The sequence below is a fragment of the Marmota flaviventris genome, chromosome 10 (genome assembly GCF_047511675.1).
Source record: "Marmota flaviventris isolate mMarFla1 chromosome 10, mMarFla1.hap1, whole genome shotgun sequence".
NCBI classification, from domain to species: domain Eukaryota; kingdom Metazoa; phylum Chordata; class Mammalia; order Rodentia; family Sciuridae; genus Marmota; species Marmota flaviventris.
Genome location: NC_092507.1, coordinates 120,215,470 through 120,224,919, shown reverse-complemented (window position 1 = coordinate 120,224,919; position 9,450 = coordinate 120,215,470).

The following is a 9,450-nucleotide window of genomic DNA, read 5'->3' as shown; positions in this document are numbered from 1 at the left end:
CCTCGGAGCCCAGGAGTCCTAGACAAGATGAGCAACACAATGAGACCCTGTCCAAAAAAAAAAAAAAAAAAAAAGTCCTTGCCTACCATGTGAGGCCCCAGCACTGGGGGAAAGCAGCCTGGAAACAAAGAACCACCAGAGGTCATCTCGTGGTGCCCAGCTCCTGGAAGAAGGTGGGTTCCAGTCCCAGGGCAGGACATACTCGGAACAAGCCGATCCTGGGACGTCTTGTGCCAGAAAGTAGATACCCAGGAACAGGTAGAAGGAAAAGGACACGGGTTCCTCCCCCCTGGAACAGGGCGATCTGAACGTCAAAGAGACTGATGTCGCCCTGGGAACCTTGAATGTTTAAAAAGTATCAGTTCAGAGCAGGGAGCTACAAAGAAGGAGAAAGCCGGAGGAACAGGAGGAACACCCTGGCTGGAGACCCCCCCTCGGAACTCTGAAAAACAAAAAGAAAGAACCGAACGTTTGTCCCTTCTCTCAGTGTGAACTCTATTCAGGATATCAGATTGTCCTAGCTGATAGGGGACAGTGCCACAGTTCGCTGGTCTGTCTTTCTTTTTTTGGTTGGTGGGGGGAGGTTTTTTTTCCCTGTTTGTTTTGGTCCTGGGAATTGAACCCAGGGGGGGCTCGACCACTGAGCCACGTCCCCAGCCTTTTTGGTATTTTTATTTAGAGACAGGGTCTCACTGAGTTGCTGAGGTCCTTGCTAAATTCCTGAGGCTGGCTTGGAACTCGCAATCCTCCTGCCTCAGCCTCCGGAGCCACTGATTACTCACACCAGGTGAGAGTTGTTACTTACAGAATTCCAGTTAATAAGTAAAAAATACGAAAAAGGAATTGTAGAAATTGGAAGATCACACGGGCACCGTGAAACATACCTGTGATCGCAGTGGCTCCGAAGGAGGATGTCAAGAGCCAGGATGACATCAAGTTCAAGGCCAGCCTGGGCAACTCAGTGAGACTTTGTCTTAAAATAGAAAATAAAAAGGGCTGGGGATGTAGCTCAGGGGCACAACGCTCCAGGGTTCAATCCCCATCCCCCCCAAAACTGGAAGATCATCATTTGGCAACCCATAATAAAATGGCAGTTATCTTCAATGGATCCAACTATTGGATACAAGGTTGAGGGGAAGTCTTCATAGTAGAGCACAGGTTGTCAGTCCCAGAAGCCCCTCATCAGTCTTAGAATCACCAAAAGTGAGCCACCAGACCCGACATGTCCCCTGAGGAAACACAGCGCGTGGTGTCAGCATCGCCTGATAAAGTCTCTTGCCTAAAGTGAAACCTGACTAAATAGAGGTATAGCCCGCACCCCTCATAAAGGACATGCTGGCACCAAAGAAAGACAACCTGCAGGTCCAGAATATGGGAGGTTTCACTGGACAGTTCACCCAGTGTCTCAACAACTCATTGGCATTCAGATGGGGAGATGAGGGGTCAGGGGACAGGGCGAACTTCTGATTACACCCTTAAGAGTCTCAACAATTCATGTAGTGAATGAACCTGTTTTTAGGTACTGGGAATTGAAATCGAACCCAGGGGCACTTTACCACTGAGTAATATTCCCAGTCCTCTTTATTTATTTATTTTTAATTTTGAGACAAGATCTTGCTAAATTGTTGAGGGTCCCAGTAAGTTGCTGAGACTGACCTTGAACTTGGGATCCTCCTGTCTCAGCCTCCCTAGTTGCTGGGATTACAGGCCTGCACCCACTTCTGGATAGAGCTTGTCCTTGGTGAGAGAAGAAGGAAAGAAAAGAAAAGAACCCTAAAAAGACATTTCTAAGACAATCAGGGAAATCCGTTTATGGACCAGGTATTAGAGGATATTAAGGAATCATTGTTAATTTTGTTAGATTTAATAATGGTGTTATGGTTATGAAAAGAGGCTTCTAATTGTTCAAAGGTACACATGAGTACAGAGATGTGCAATGATGTGGTGTCCTGGATTCCTCTGAAAATACTATTGGAGGAAGGGGAAACGGGGATAGAGGATGGGCCTGTGAAACCCCAGGTGGGTGGACTGCAGGGGGGGCCTGGGCACTGGCCAGGACTGGATCCTGCATAGCCTCAGGCAGAGACTTGGGAGCTCACAGGTGGGACAGCGGGAGCCCAGGCTGTGGGGTGGGGGTGGCGGAAGTCTGAGCAGGATTTGAGGGCTGGGCTCCAGCGCTTGGGACCCCACAGAGTGGAGTGAGTTCTGGGTATGGGTTTGCAAAACCCGCGGGGGTTCCCTCCTTCCTTAGGAGCCTGGAGCTGGCCTGTGGCCCCAAAGCCAGGGGTCTGTCCACACCCGCCCTTCTGGGACTCACACAGTGGTGAAGGGAACACAGGCACAACCAGCAGGTGTGAATGAAATGTCATGATGACAATGTCAGCACCGACAGGAAGGGGACCTGGGGGGGCGGGGAGGGGGAGGGAGGGGACACAGGAACACTACCAGTCTCTGCAGTCAGGCCTGACGTCACTGAAATGGACTTGGGATGTGAAGGGCCTGTTCCCTCCTGAGGCTCCGGGAGAGTCCTCTTGTTCCTAGAGGACACCAAGTCCTTGGTCTGTGGGGCTCCTCCTTCGTCTTCAAAGCCAGCAGCCAGATGGACCCTCCACACATGGCATCAGCACCTCCCATGGCTTTGACTGTCTTCCATGGTCACGCGGTCACGGTCACGCTTCCTCTGTTACCCTTTGCCTCTTCCCGCTTGTAAGGCCCTTTGTGATCACCAGGTGACCCTGGAGAACCCTACCTCCCTCTCCCCTCCTCTCCTCCTCTCTTGCTTCCTCCTTCCCTCCCTCCCTGCCTTCCCCCTCCCTCCCTGTCCCCCCTTTCAGTACTAAACTCAGGGGGCCTCATGTCTGCCACGTCAGAGCCAAGTGAAGCTGGGTGCCACGGTAATCCCAGAGCCTTGGGAGGCTGAGACAGGAGGATGGAGGGTTCAGCAAAGGTAAGGCCCTGAGCAACTCAGTGGGACCCTGTCTCTAAATAAAATCAAAATAGGGCTGGGACGTGGCTCAGTGGTGGAGTGCCCTGAGTTCAATCCCCGGTACCAAAAAAAGAAAAAAGAAAAAAACTGATTAGGAACCTGTTCCCCTCACCATGTACCCCAGCCTCTTCGCAGGATCTGGGGAACAGGACGTGGATCTCTCCAGGGACCCGGTTCTGCCAATAACCAATGGGAGACAAATAGACAGAGAGGGAGACAGGCGGAGTCAGGAGGAAATGCTGGGGACCCACACAGAGCAAGTGGACAGAAAGGACATAGGATGGGAAGACAGGGTCCCAGGCGTGCCAAGCCTCCTCAGGGGATTTCATCTGCCAGAGGTCTGTTGCAGAAGAGCCTGGGGGAGCTGGGAAGCCAGAGGAGCAAGAGCCCTGGGCCGTGGGGCTGATGGAGGGGGAAGAAAAGAGGGGCCACTCCCAGCAGAGAGACCTGCCAGCACATCTCCCAGGTGCCCTCTCCATGGGGTGGCACTTCCTAGCCAGGAACAGGGGCAGGTTCCACATGTTCAAAGCACTGTGGTCAGTTTGCCTATCCAATGACCCACAGCTAGTAAGTGACTTGGGCCTTCCCTCCCTGACCCTGGGCCCCATGTGCTTTCCCTGCTCAAGTGTCCTGACTCAGGAGGCCCCTCTGGGGAGGGGTGGGAATCTGCATCGGGTAGCCCAGTCTGGTGACGCAGACCCTGAGGATGGCTTTCTGGGAGGAGGAGGCTGAGCTGAGGGAGGCTGGGAGCTGGGAGAGGCTGCGGAGGTGAGCTGGACAAGAGAGGCTGCGAGCAGGTTAGGAGGTGATGGCAAGGACTGGAGCCTCGGTGTCAGTGCGCTGGGCAGCCTGAACTGCCCAGGGCCAAGCCAGCCACATAGCTGCGGGGAAGAGTGAAGCTGGCTGGCTCCAGGGAGAGGCAGTGCTGGGGCCAGCCTGGCTGGAGAGCCTAGGGTAGAAGCCTGTCTGCTGTGGCCAGTCTTGCCCACCCAAACCCCACCCCTGCCATGCCTCCTTACACTTCCAGGAGCACCCGCCATCCTTCCGGACACTGCTTTGGGGGGAGGCTGGAGCTGATGGGTTCCTGCTGCAAAGGCAGGTCCTTCTGGTCCCAGACCCCTTTTCAAGGAGTACCCCGTCCTTTGCACCTTTTAGGTGGTCAGTCTGGCGAGGGAAGGAGGCGTGGGCTGGGCGGGTGGAGGCCGAGTCCCACCTCCCACTCGCTGGCCCCAATCCATTGTCCCAGGAAGAACAGAGAACAGTTTTGGGAAATGACACTATGAAAATGGTGAGGGGGACGTGTCTGGGGAGGGGGCCGTGACCACAACAAGGGGGTAAGGCCCCTCCCTGAACCCCGGCTCAGCACCTGGGACGGTGGCTCTGCTGGGAAAGGGGGGTGGGTGCCTCTACCCCCCCCAGGGCCCCCAACCGATCTCGGAGCCACCCTGCTCAGCCGCTAGACCCCATGGGCTTGAGGAAGCCCTAGAACTTCAGTGACCCTCTCAGCGGGAGCAGGGGGCTGGGGGAAGATTCTGGAGGCGGAGAAAGGGGCGGGTCTGACCCCAAACTTTGCCCTGCTCTCATTGGCCCTCCCTCCCACCACTGCCCTGCGGTCTCCGTGTCTGGGTCCAGGCCCTGGAGGGAGGGGACCGTGAGGATAGGGGTGGGGAAGGGGCTCAGGCTGGAAGCAGAAAGAGACCCGGCTCCAGGAGGGCGGAGGGCAGGATCGCAGTCCCCAGCCCCCGGCCAAGACTCAGCCCCAGATCCCGGGATCCCCCAAACAAGGCCAGAGCCCCAACACTGTCTCCTAAGTGTGGGCTGGGGGTGCCCACAGCCCGGGCCCCAGGCTGAAGGCAGATGGCCAGGGCCGCTCGGGAAGTAGCCCTGGGACTGAGGGGGCCAGGCCTGGAGACAAGGGGCTGGGGCTGGGCTGCTCCAAGGCTGGGGTACGGGGAGGGGTCTGGGGTACGGGGAGGGGTCGGGGTACGGAGGGGGCTCGGGGAGGGCCTGAGGGAGAAGCCGCAGGAGGGCGGTGGGGAGACGGGGCTGGAGGAGCCTGGAGGCCACTGGGGAGGAGCAGAGGGAGGCTGGGGACCGGGAGGCAGGGGGCCAGGCAGGGGGCGGGGCAGGGCAGGGGAAGGAGGGCTTTCTGGAGGAGACCCTGGGCACAGTCCTGGGAGCCGGGAGGTCACCTGGTTTGGGAAAGGGGCGGGGCAAGCATGGGTCTGTGAGAGGCCGGGCCCAGAATGTCCTTCTGGATGTGCCGCTTGGAGAACCTCGGCCTGTGGGCCCCTCAGAGGCCACTGTCTGTCCCTCCAGGGCTCCCCAATGCCGGCGGAGCTGTGGTGTGCGCGTGCGTGTGCATATGTGTATCTGTGTGCGCGTGTGTGCATGTGTGCCTGCGTGCATGTGGGTGTGTGCACATGTGTGTCTTGTGTCCGTGTGATGTGTGCACATGTGTGTGCGTGTCCGTGTGTCCATGTGTGCATATCCGTGCGTGTGTGTCCGTGTGTGCATGTGTGTGTGTGTGTGCACGTGTGCATACACGTTTCTGTGCGTGTGTGTGCGCGCGAATGTTCACAGCTCTCCTCGTGCTCTCTGGGCCTTGACTTTGGTGCCTGTGGCCCTGTGTCATGTGTTTGACTTTGAGTCTGTCGAGATGTCTAGTGGGGACCTGGCTTGTGACCTTGGGAGTGTGTGTGGGATAGAATGTGCTTGTGCGCTGAGTAAGGTGGGCTGTGAGGTTGTGATTTCGAATCGGAGTGTGTGCGTCCTCCATGAGTGTGTGAGAGCCTAAGCATGTGCCTTCTCCATTCAGAGGCTGGGGTCCCGGTGGCAGGAGGGGAAAAGGGGAGAACAGGAGTCCTGGGAAGGTGACCCTGTGGGCAGACAGGCAGCTGGGCTGGCGGGGGAGGGAGGGAGCCACCCCATTGTCCCCCGGGAGCACAATGCCTGCGCCTCAGCCCCTGACCTCACCATTGTGCCCACCCCACCCCGTCCCCGTTGCCAGGGCCTGACTGAAAGAGGCCATCAATCAGGCTGCCCGCCAGGCCAGTCAGACAGTGGCCAGCTCTGCTCAGCCAGCCAGGCCCTGCTGTCCCTCCCAGCTCCCCCCTTGCTACCCCCAAACCCCTCCATGGTCAAAGTCCTGTCTTCTGGTCCCTTGCTCAGGCACAGGGAGCATCACAACTGAGGGGCAGGCAGTGGGCAGGGGTTGGGCCCCGGGAGACCACCGTGTCCAGGCTGTGCTGACTGTCCCTAAGGCTATGCTGCAGGCTCTGAACTGGCCTTTGTTGGGGGAGCCTGGGGATGTAGTGGCCATGTGGGGGCGCCCGCTGGTGCTGCCTGCCCAGGGGAGGGGAGACACCTGTGTCCACTTCCTGGCAGCGGGATGGTCTGCTGGTGGTACCATCTGATGCCAGATGGTTCCCTGTCCTCCCACTGGAATCCCTCATCCTGTGCCCATGAGTGCCACTGTGTGGCCCAGAACCACTATGGGAGGCAGGGGGCCAGGGTAGAGCTGGCAAGTGAGTGACAGGGCTGCTCCTGGGGATGGGGACAGAAGTGCACGGGGGCAACTCAGGGGCACCCACAGGGCACAGAGCTGCCCAAAGTGGGCCTGGAAGGGTTGGCTCGGCCACTGGACATGAGTGCACAGTGCCTTGGGCGCCTACTAGGCCCAAATAAATGTTTTAATTTCTTTAAAATTAGAAGAAAAAGCATGAATAGGATAATAATAGTCATAATGAGTTCAGCTGAAAGTTGTCTTTGTATCACTTTATACCAGTGCAGCTGTAAAATGTAAGAACAATTTAATGGAGAAAGACAAAGTTCTTATGACCCACAAAAGCCATAAACCCGAGACGAGACTGCAGGGGTTGCACAGTGAGGACAGCAGGAGTGGCCGTGTGGGCACAGAGGCCGGGCCTGGCCCGGGGCTGCTCTTGGGTACTCAGGTGGCCCCCACACTCAGGTCTGTCCTGCTCCCACCAACACCCAGAGTCGGTCAAGGTAGAGGGTGGGGTTGTGCGTTTCCAGTGACTGATGGGGGGGGGGGCGCCTGAGCCCTCCATTTCCTGGGAGCACAATGGCACGGCCCTGAATCCCACTGACCACCAGGGAGCACCAGCCAGGAGTGGAATGGGGTGGTGGACGTGGACAGGAGACATGGAGCAGGCTGTGGGTTTGTGACTTCTGTATCCTCAGGGTCACACTGCTGCCTGGGGGTATCCTGCACATTACCAACATGAGCCAGGCTCATGTGGGCACCTACCGCCTTGTTGCAAGAAATGTGACCAGTACCCGCCACATCCAGGACGCCCAGCTGACCCCGACTGGTAAGCAGGACTGGGGTGGGCTGGGGAGAGGGAGGGTGTGGATACTGTGGTTGTCTGAGGTCAGACACTTTGTAATTTCAAGGATCTTCGGGGTGTCAGGCAGGCTCGCTCCATCATGGGCTCCCAGCTCACCACCTGGTAGGGAAAAATGGGGTGGGAACCCGGCCAGGGCTCAGCAAGGGATGGCCAGGGGCTTCTGTACTAAGCCACACCAAGCTGGGTGTTGAAGGATGAGCAAAGAGAAGCAGACCGAGGTCAGCAAGGTGGGCAGAGGGAATTTCCTTATGCAAATGTACAAGGGTGAACCCTGGATGGTTCTGGAGTGAGGGCTCAGTCAGCCTGTGTTTTGGACATGTGTGTGTAGCACGTGTGTGTGCGTGTGTGTGTGTGCGTGTGTACATTTGCACATGTTTTCTCTTTGGGATGAGGATGAAAAGCTTTGTATCTCAGATGAAGCACCCAGGACACCCTCACTTGCAGGCCAAGTTGGGTGGGAGAGGCAGACTGAGGTCGGACTGCCTGAAGTGGAGTGGCCGCAGGTGTCTGAGAAGTCATGCCAGCATTAGCCACTAGGGGGCTCCCGAGTATAAATGTAAGCAAGTGTATGTGGGAAACCAGGGGCACCAGGGCACAGATGTTTTAAAACATCTCTGACAAAAGTTCACCTAAGGATGCACGCTATTTTTTTTTTTTTTTTTTTGTACCAGGGATTGAACTCAGGGGCACTCAACCACTGAGCCACATCCGCAGCCCTGTTTTGTACTTTATTTAGAGACAGGGTCTTGCTTAGTGCTTAGCGCCTCACCATTGCTGAGGCTGACTTTGAACTCACCATCCTCCTGCCTCAGCTTCCGGAGCCGCTGGGATTATAGGCGGGTGCCACAGCACCCAGGGAAAAGTTCTTAACAAGGACATCATGGTCTAAAGGTGTATTAGAAAGGCTCAGAAAATATAAGGTGGCAACAAAAATATGAAAGTGACAGCAGAAGGAAGACTAGGGTGTGTGGTACATACATGTTGTTCACAGCTGCAGTCCCTGTATGAGGGCAGTGCCTGGTACAGGTGAGGGTTTGTTGAGTTAAGCAGCAAGACTGTCTCGGTGTGCATACTTGTAATCCCAATGACTCAGGAGGCTGAGAGAAGGATCAAAAATGTGAGGCCAGCCTGGACAACTTGGCGAGACTCCGTCTCAAAATTAAAAATAAAAAGAGCTGGTGAAGGGCTGGGGATGTGGCTCAAGCGGTAGCGCGCTCGCCTGGCATGCGTGCGGCCCGGGTTCAAACCTCAGCACCACATACAAACAAAGATGTGTCCGCCGAGAACTAAAAAAATAAATATTAAAAAATTCTCTCTCTCTCTCTCTCTCCCACTCTCTCTAAAAAAAAAAAAAAAAAAAGAGCTGGTGAAGTGGTTCAGTGATAAAACACCCTTACCAAAAAGAAAAACAAACAAAAAAGAATTTAACAAGTAATAAAACCTTGGGAAGGTGTGGCATCAAATGAAGCCGTGCTGTGCTTTAGATCTAAGATGGGAATCTATTGGGGGAAAATGCCTGCATTTCTCCTAACAGCTGAGGCAGGCGGAATTCTTTGGGGTCTTTCTGGGGGAGGGTCTTCTAGCTCTGGGGTGCCTCAGTAAAGGAAGTTGGTCCCACCCCTTCCCCAGGCTGCAGGCCCTGCCCTGGGGACACCTGAGGAGCAAGTTCCCCCTCCTCCTCCTCCTCCTGGGTAGCTGGGGCCTGCCTAATCTGCACTGCCAGGGGACTCTAGGCAGCTCCTGTGTTTGTGAATCAGGGAAGAAACACAAAGCATGTGGGCTGAAGGGGGCACTTGGAGCGGCAGTGAGTGTAGGGGTGCATGAACCGACATGAGACACCGAATCTCGCCATTGTGTATGATTATAACGCACCGGTTAAAAAAAAGAAGTGAGGACAGGGGATGGGAGAGGGCTTTCTCTGATCCAGTGTGCCATTTCCAACACCCAGGGCACCCGCAGCTGCTGCAGGGGCCAGAGATCCTGTCTGGGCCTCAGGACTTGACGCTCACGGTGCACCAAACAGCAGTGCTGGAGTGTATTGCCACTGTGACCGCCACCAAGGCCACTTGTCTCCTGGAGCCGCCTGGGTGA